An 8,195-nucleotide genomic window follows, 5' to 3' on the forward strand; every position below is an offset into this window, starting at 1 on the left:
ATATTTGTTCTTGGTTGTTTTTTTTAGTGGGTTGATTTCCTACCTTTATTTATTTATTGGGTTATAGTGATTCATTTTAACTAGTGGTTTATTAAAACCAATCCCTATAACTTGCTTTAAGCATATATTCTGGACACATGAATTGTCTTATGAGTGTAATATCATATAGTAAAATATAATTCTTTGAGATGAGTAATCAATTGTTTTACAAACCATTTTTGAGTTGAAAAATTCAAGCTCCCCAGACTATTTCTTTTGCGAAAACTATAGAAACAACCCATTTCCAAAAAGTGGGTGCCTGTACAAATGTGCTTCAAAACTGTGCTTTACTTTTCAGAAATCTTGGCAAGAATTCACATACAGTGCATTTAATTTATGTGGCTCCATTTTTTTAAAGAAACAAAGCTATGTAGCAATGAAAGAGTGCTACCGTGTTTGCAATTATTATAGCAGAATTTATGATATAAAATAATATTACTAACACATCTGTCTGGCATACACACAACTTATTGGACTACAAAATGAGAAACTTTCTCCAACACACTAATTACTGTGACTCACAATGTACAATCTAATTCAAAAGTTAGTTCCCCTGGGTTCATTTCCAGGAAACAGACAACAGGATCAAATCTTACACCTAAATTTCAGAGAATCTCTTGTAAATTAGATAATTAAGACACTACTAATATGAAATGTTTCAAATATATACTTCACTTATTTGCCCCAAATATCCAATATTGTTAAACTCCACCCAATATCTTGGAACAGTTAATGCATCCAATACAACATGAAATTAACAATCTGACACAATCATCATAACTTTGTTTCAGGTACCTTTACACTAATTTGGCTGAGAGAAACTATTCCTCTTGATATCTTACCTTACAGAGCAGGGAAGCAGTGAATTGGAGAATAAATATTCTGTAAACAGATACAAATTAAAAAGTGCATTCCTAGGTGTTCCCTTCCCTCTTTCACCCCTTTTTTTGCAAAAGACAGCAATTCTTTAATAAATAATCAGTCCTGATGCAATTAAAGTTACCTTGGATCTGGATCTTATATGATCCTTTATTCATGTTTTATTAGTCCAAGTTGAGTGCAGACTGGTTAGGCATTCAGCCAAATCTGGCAATCTGGGTGGGAGCATTACAAACTTTAAAGGAACAGCCGTTCTGAGAGTTTATTTTACAAGCAACAAGTTCCTTGATACATGCTATTAAGTACATGAGAGTGGTGTTTGTACCACCTGCTTCTATCTGTGCCATTCCTTTGCCCTCATCTGTTCTGATCATTTAAGGGGCACTTCCTATAGGACAGAATTAAGGAATACAGTAGCTATTTATCCTACTATAATGATGTCCCAAATGTAAGTAGCATCAGCATTCACACATGCACATCAAATAGACCCAAAGGGGGTGTGTGTGGAGTATCTAGAAACTGTAATCTAAGAAAGGAACTTTCCTGAGCTCTGTATATTCTTATGCACAGGCATATATAAAGTAACTTGGGAATATAACTTTTTGGATTAGAACTCTTAGAACTTCTTGCCAGTATGGACACTGAAAGGGATTTTCCAAACTGTAGCCCAAAAAGTAACTTTTTTGAGCTCTGCATTACAGTAACTGAAGCAGGACAAGTTTAAAACTGGATGAAGACTTGAACCAACCATCTATGATCTAATAGAGCTCTTCAGAAGTTATGTTTAGTTAGGGAGTGGATCCCAGATTATGCATCTTCCGCTTACTCTTCATTTATACACACACACACACATGTATATATAATGTATATAATGTATATATAATGTACACATATAGATCTCAGTTGTCAGAATCAGGAAATTTGAAAAAGCAAGGGTCCCCATTGCTTAGTGTGAAACTGGAAAAAGAAAGAGAGTAGTATGTCACCATTGAAGTAAATCTGGAGGATGGAACAGATTGTATGCGACATCACCCTCCTCCCCATGTATTTAATTTTAGGAAGATACTGTATCAGGGAACATTTATTTACAAGGTATTTCAGACTCTAAATCCCATGGTCCCTTACTACAGTCATGCTAGGTAGAGCTGACAGGGATTGAGGTCCAGAACATTTGGAAGGCCAAAGGTTATCCATGGCAGTTTTAAGATATGAAAAGGGCTGCCCTGCAATAAGGGACAACATTCCAGATGGGTAGAAGTTTCTGTTTGTTGTTATGCATTGTCAAGTGGCTTTTAACCTATGGCAACCCTATGAATTGGTGACCTTAAAAACGATGTCACTAATTCTTGTACACATATATACACACATGTATAACTATAATTTAAGGTGACCCTCTCAGATTTGTCTAGGTATACAGTACTCTGAAGTGGTTTCCTACCTGGTTCTTCTGGACGTGCTCTGGGCTTATGGAGAGTGCCCAGAAGAACACAGGCTGGTTGTTCCCCTGGGAGACACAGTGGGGATTCGAACTCCTGACCAGGGCAATCCAACTCAGTGATCTGTCCAGCTGCCTCAATATATACCCTGTTTCCACAAAAATAAGACCTAACCTGAAAATAAGCCCTAGTATGATTTTTCAGGATGCTCCTAAAATAAGCCTTACCCCCCAAATAAGCCCTAGTTAAGTGAAACCCCGCCCTCCACCATTGTGCAGCAACCAGAAGATGACATGACTGTATCTGAATAAATGTAGATTGTTGTACATGAGAAAAAAATAAAACATCTCCTGAAAATAAGCTCTAATGCATTTTTGGAGAAAAAATTAATATAAGACCCTGTCTCATTTTTGAGGAAACATGGTATGTATCTGCATGTATAAGATGCCCAGTGTGGTGTAATAAGGGTGTGGAACTGGTAAAATCAATCCTTAATTTTTTTTTCTTACCTTGAAAATCCTATCATCGTTGTTCGAAGTCAGTCCCAACTTGGTGGCACAGAATGACAAGAGCAGGGACCTACATGTATATGGTATGTGTGCATATATATGCATGGTTGTACATGTAACATCATGTTAGGGAGAACTGCTTCCAAAAATTGCATATCTTAAACAGAACTGTGTGTGTTAGGAAAAATATGCATGGAAATGCATATGAATATTCATGTAATTTGAAAGAAAGAAAGAAATTTCCAGGTGATACAAAAATTGGACAAAGAACTCAGAAGTAATGAAAAACCAAAGCTGACAAATTCATCCATACTTAGGGAATACCTGATCAACTGCAGTCATTCGCAGGCCCCTACTGAAGATATGAAACTAATTAAAGATTGGCTATGCCTCTGTGCAACATGGATAAGAAGTAGTTCAAATATCAGAGTAGTGGCACAGCACCTAATCATGTAAGCTCAGAATAAAACTTATCATTAAGTAGAATTTATTCCCTAGTCGGCTCATTCAGGATTGCATCAAGATCCAGGAGTCCAGCGGTGGCCTGGATATGTCCTCAGGGGCTCAAGAGCTGACAGAGGCCTGATACCTCTGAACTGAATGGGCTGAGCATCAACTGAGTCCTGGCCAGATCTGTCACCTATGGATCTGAGGGCTCAATGGTCACAACAACCTCTCAGAAAGACCACAACAGTGGAACACACCACCTTCTTCCAAGAGCTCCATGACTGGATCCAATACACCAGTACTGGGGCTCTTGAAGATACGACAAAATGGCAGGTAGAAGTACAAGAAGCCTTTCTTTACCTGCTGCCACCACTGGAATAAAATTTTAATAAGGAGTTGTCCTTGGTGCTGAACTCTTTATCCACCTGCTGAATTCCTAGGACCAGCTTGGGCGTGACATAAGGCAACACAAATTGGTTTTCTCTGATGAGATTTTGAATAGCTGTTTTTGCTACAGGTATGGGAAGGTACAGTATATGCAGAGTCATGAATGGTCAGAACCATAGGCCACTCACAGTGAAGCTGGATCCAATGGAAGGCCAACATAACAACAGGAAGGAAGGTGGTGATCTAAAGTCAGAGGTGAAGAAACCTCTTTGGATTACAATCCCCCACAGCTGCATTGACCATGCTGTCTGGGATTGGCGAAAGTGGCAAGTTAAAATAGTCAGAGTACCAAAGTTTTCTCACCTCTGGCTAAAGTCACCTATGAATCAAATACGTGCATGTTCAGGACATTTTTGTTCTGTTTTACCTTACAGATGTGCCCTCTCAAGTGGAGAAAGGATTACATCAAAGGATTCTGCTCTTTCATAGCATGTGATTGTCCTCATATTTATTATGCTTTATTTCATAGCTAGAATGAACATGGGCTTAATTTACAGGCTTAATTTACAGCAATATATTTATTGCTGGGGTATCTCCAAGTAAATACCATTGTAGGAGGGGAAACAGGTTAATCAGCTGGGGGAAAAACATTCAAAGTACTCTATGAACATATAAAATTGTGTAAGATATACTTTGTTAGCATCCTGTTGCCTAAACATGGAGCGGGAAGTGAAAGTCCATCAGCATCCTGCCTGCTGTGGCAGGCTCCCCATTGTCTGCCTGTTTTGCATTGGTTGTGAGACTGGTCACACAGTGAGGAGCCTGTCCGGCGTGGGGGGGTGGGCAGAGCACACATGTGATTTCCTTCCTTCTCTATATTTAAGCAACAGGATACTAGCCCATAGGTCTCTCCTGGTCAGTCTAGTCCAGTTTTCTGCAGATCTACCGGGCTACAGTTCTCACACTGGCTAAAATCCTCTGAGATGGGAAAAGAACCTGTTATCTTTATGTACATAAAATATACACTGTAACTACCGAACAGTAGAGCCTCCCGCAGTTCAAGCAGGTTATCACATGTAGGACCACCTTGATTCTTTCCACAGACCTACCAGGAGCAACTCAGTTTACACTGTGTCTTTAATTAAATGATCTGAATTTAATTGTGGGCTTCCAAGACAACAACTTTTGGCCCAGTCGTGGGAAATAAAAGCATTAAAATTAACATGCTAACGCTGAAGTGATTGCTTTCTCTATCAAATGCTTTGGAAGTAATGCTAACACATTCTTCATGCATTTAAAATAGTTACTTATATCTGTGTGCCCTTGCTTGTCTTTCCTATAAATAAGGCAACCCATACAATTCCATATGAGAACAAACTCTGTGCAAGGAATTCCTGGCCGACATCTGGAAGCCCTGGCCAGCATGGCTAATGATTTATTTATTATTTATTTGATTTATTTGATTTGTATCCCACCCATCTGATCAAACTGAGCGGCTTCTGGATGTTATAAACCAATAAAATAATGAGTCCCACAGTTGACAACAGGGTTTGGTTTCTGTGATCTTCTAACTTGTGGAAGATGAAGGTTGGAGGAATGGTGTTGGTTTTTGTTACGACTACCCTGTTTCCCAAAAATAAGACCTAACCTGAAAATAAGCCCTAATATGATTTTTCAGGATGCTCGAAATATAAGCCCTACCCCAAAAATAAGCCCCAGTTAAGTGAAACCCCACCCTCCACCATTGTGCTGCATTGTGCAGCAACCAGAAGATGACATGACTGTAAAATAAAACATCCCCTGAAAATAAGTCCTAATGCATTTTTTTGGAGCAAAAATTAATAAAAGACCCTGTCTTATTTTCTGGGAGACACGGTACGCTTTCAGGCAATGTTTCTATACTGTTCCACTAAAGAAATGCCTTTGAAAATGGTGAAATAAATTATTAGCTCTGTGTAGAGATGTCACATCCTTCCTCAATCTAATAGTATTCACAATGGAACCACAATCCCTTAATCATAATTTTATTATAGGATTTATAGTGCATCTGGGGAAAAATGGCAGTAGATCACCAGGTTGAGATTGCGCATTCTGAATGTTAGTGGAAGGGAATTCAGTCTTTCACTACTTTCCTCTCTTCACTTTTTCTGCAGTGCTACGCTATTGTCAGACTGAAAGATGTGCTACAACTAAAGTAACTCTTGGATTCTTATAGCTAGCCATTCATCAGCTCATTTGCTAGCTCACGTTAGTCATGTGACTCCAAAGTATCTCCAGATACACATGCCATATTAAAAAAGCAACTTCTATGGAAATAGCTGTTGTTTTCTTTTTAGTTAAGATTATAAAACAACCTCAGGCTGATCTCCAGATCATCCAGGACCTGTTGCTTCCATTAGCCTCTTTTTCTTTTCATATATAAGACCTTGGAAATCTGGCAACCTCTGTATGAGGGGAAAATGGGGAAATGTTGATAAGAAGCTTGGCTTTATGCTGCCTTTCAGCTTCTGAATGTTCATTCATGTTACTTAGTCTATTTTCCTGACACAAAAAAAAGAGAAGATAAATTAATCAGCCAGGTCCTGCTCTATATGGATGACTTTAAAAAAAAATTACATCCACGTATCTAGTGCTTATATTATCAGCCTGCAGGTATGGGTCTGAGAAAAAACAACAACCAAGATTTATTTCTTAAAGGCCTGTGGGTATACCTAAGTCGTTAAAGAGAGGCCGGAGAGTGGGTAAAATATATTTCTGATAAACTGACATTGTAAATGATGGTGGTTGTAGTGGAAGTGGAAGAACATGGGGATCACTGAATAATCTCAAAACTGATATTAACTACAGATGTTTTAGGTGGACCTCCACTGCAATGCAAACAAGAGTAATGCAAACATGAGTAATGTTACAGAAAAGGGCCACCGACTTTTCATAGACAGGAAAGAGAATGTTGAATCCTACAACTGTGTATCAGTGTCAACAACTGGAATAATCATGAGATGTGGGTGTAGTATCTCACTGTTTCCGTATGCACAAAATGTGGACTTAGTAGTACACTACTCTCACGCAGATTAAGTCCCAGCCATAAATACCTTTTCTACTACTAGGCTCTATGGAACTAACCAGAGCTTGGAAAAAAAAATACTTTCTTGGACGACATCTTCAAGAACAGATTCTGTGAACTGTAGTTTGAGAAGTAAACAAGTTCTAGATGCAGCAGGACCACCACAGATGGACCTTACAGATCTGCGACTAGACATCAGCTAATTTTTCCATATGCAGCTTTCAGGAAGACCTGACATTCAGCCCCAGGAGTTACCTTTAGATATCAAAGCATAGGATGTTCAAAACAAATTGTAATGAATTGTCATGAAGTGTGTTGGTAGTTTTTGTATTGTATTAAAACTTCTTGATTGTCCTTGGATGGCACCATTCTGAGTTCAGAGTGACTGTATCTTTTTTCTTCCGCAGAAGATGATTTGGGCACCACCTTGTGGCTTTCAGAAGCACTTCATTTGATTCAGGGCCTATTAATAAGTGGTGATGCTAACATTTACAACAGTGGTCCTCAACCTTGGGCCTCCAGATGTTCTTGGACTTCATCTCCCAGAAACCCTGGGCAGCAGAAGTGGTGGTGAAAGCTTCTGGGAGTTGTAGTCCAAGAACATCTCGAGGCCCAAGGTTGGGGACCACTGATTTACAAGACTGATCAATCTGATTTAATGACCTCCAAAAGATCTGATCATTTAGTTTGCTCGGACCTTGCAAAGAAAAGGCAATGGTGTCCTTTACTGAGTCAGCACATCTCATGTTAGCTCCTCTTCTTTTTATGGCTGCATTCTGAATAATAATAATAATAATAATAATAATAATAATAATAATAATAATAATAATAATAATAATAATAATAATAATAATAATAATAATAATAATAATAATAATAATAATAATAATAATAATAATAATAATAATAATAATAATAATGTGCCATCAAGTCATTTCTGACTTCTGACAATCTTTTCTGTGATTTTCTAGGTACCAAATGTTTGAGTGTGGGTTACCATTCTCTTCTATGGGTGCTTTGGGACTGCTCAGTCTTCCCCAGGGCTACATGGGCTGGGTTTTCTCCCTGAAAGAATAAAGGGGAACTGAACCCCTGACCTTCTGGCTCCACTGTCAGGTATCCAAGTTTCTGAGCTTCAAAATCCAATAACTGGTCTCAGATGGAGTAGATCCATTGAATCAATAAGACAATTATTTATTCTCATTCAGTCAGTCCATTCTAATTGTGACTAACAATTGGATTTAGCCCCATAAACTCTCCCTCCCTTGTTTACTCAAGTTCATACCATTTTCGTTTTGTTTCTTGTTTGTAAACTGCTCATACTCACAATTATATTGCACTACTATTGAGGATTGCAAGTAGATAAATAGGTACCACCATGGTGGGAAGGTAACAGCGTTCCGTGTCTAGTCATGCTGGCCACGTGACCACGGA

The 8,195-nt window shown here is 38.5% G+C and overlaps 1 protein-coding gene across 1 annotated transcript in view; it reads right to left on the reverse strand.

Annotated features, from left to right (window-relative positions):
- Positions 1-968, reverse strand: part of COL28A1 (collagen type XXVIII alpha 1 chain) — an 81,394-nt gene extending 80,426 nt beyond the window's left edge. The window contains exon 1 of the mRNA XM_020781814.3: positions 882-968. The gene's annotated coding sequence lies outside the window, so the exon portion shown is untranslated. The remainder of the gene's footprint in view (positions 1-881) is intronic.
- Between the last annotated feature and the right edge of the window lie 7,227 nt (positions 969-8,195).

The sequence above is a fragment of the Pogona vitticeps genome, chromosome 6 (genome assembly GCF_051106095.1).
Source record: "Pogona vitticeps strain Pit_001003342236 chromosome 6, PviZW2.1, whole genome shotgun sequence".
NCBI lineage: Eukaryota > Metazoa > Chordata > Lepidosauria > Squamata > Agamidae > Pogona > Pogona vitticeps.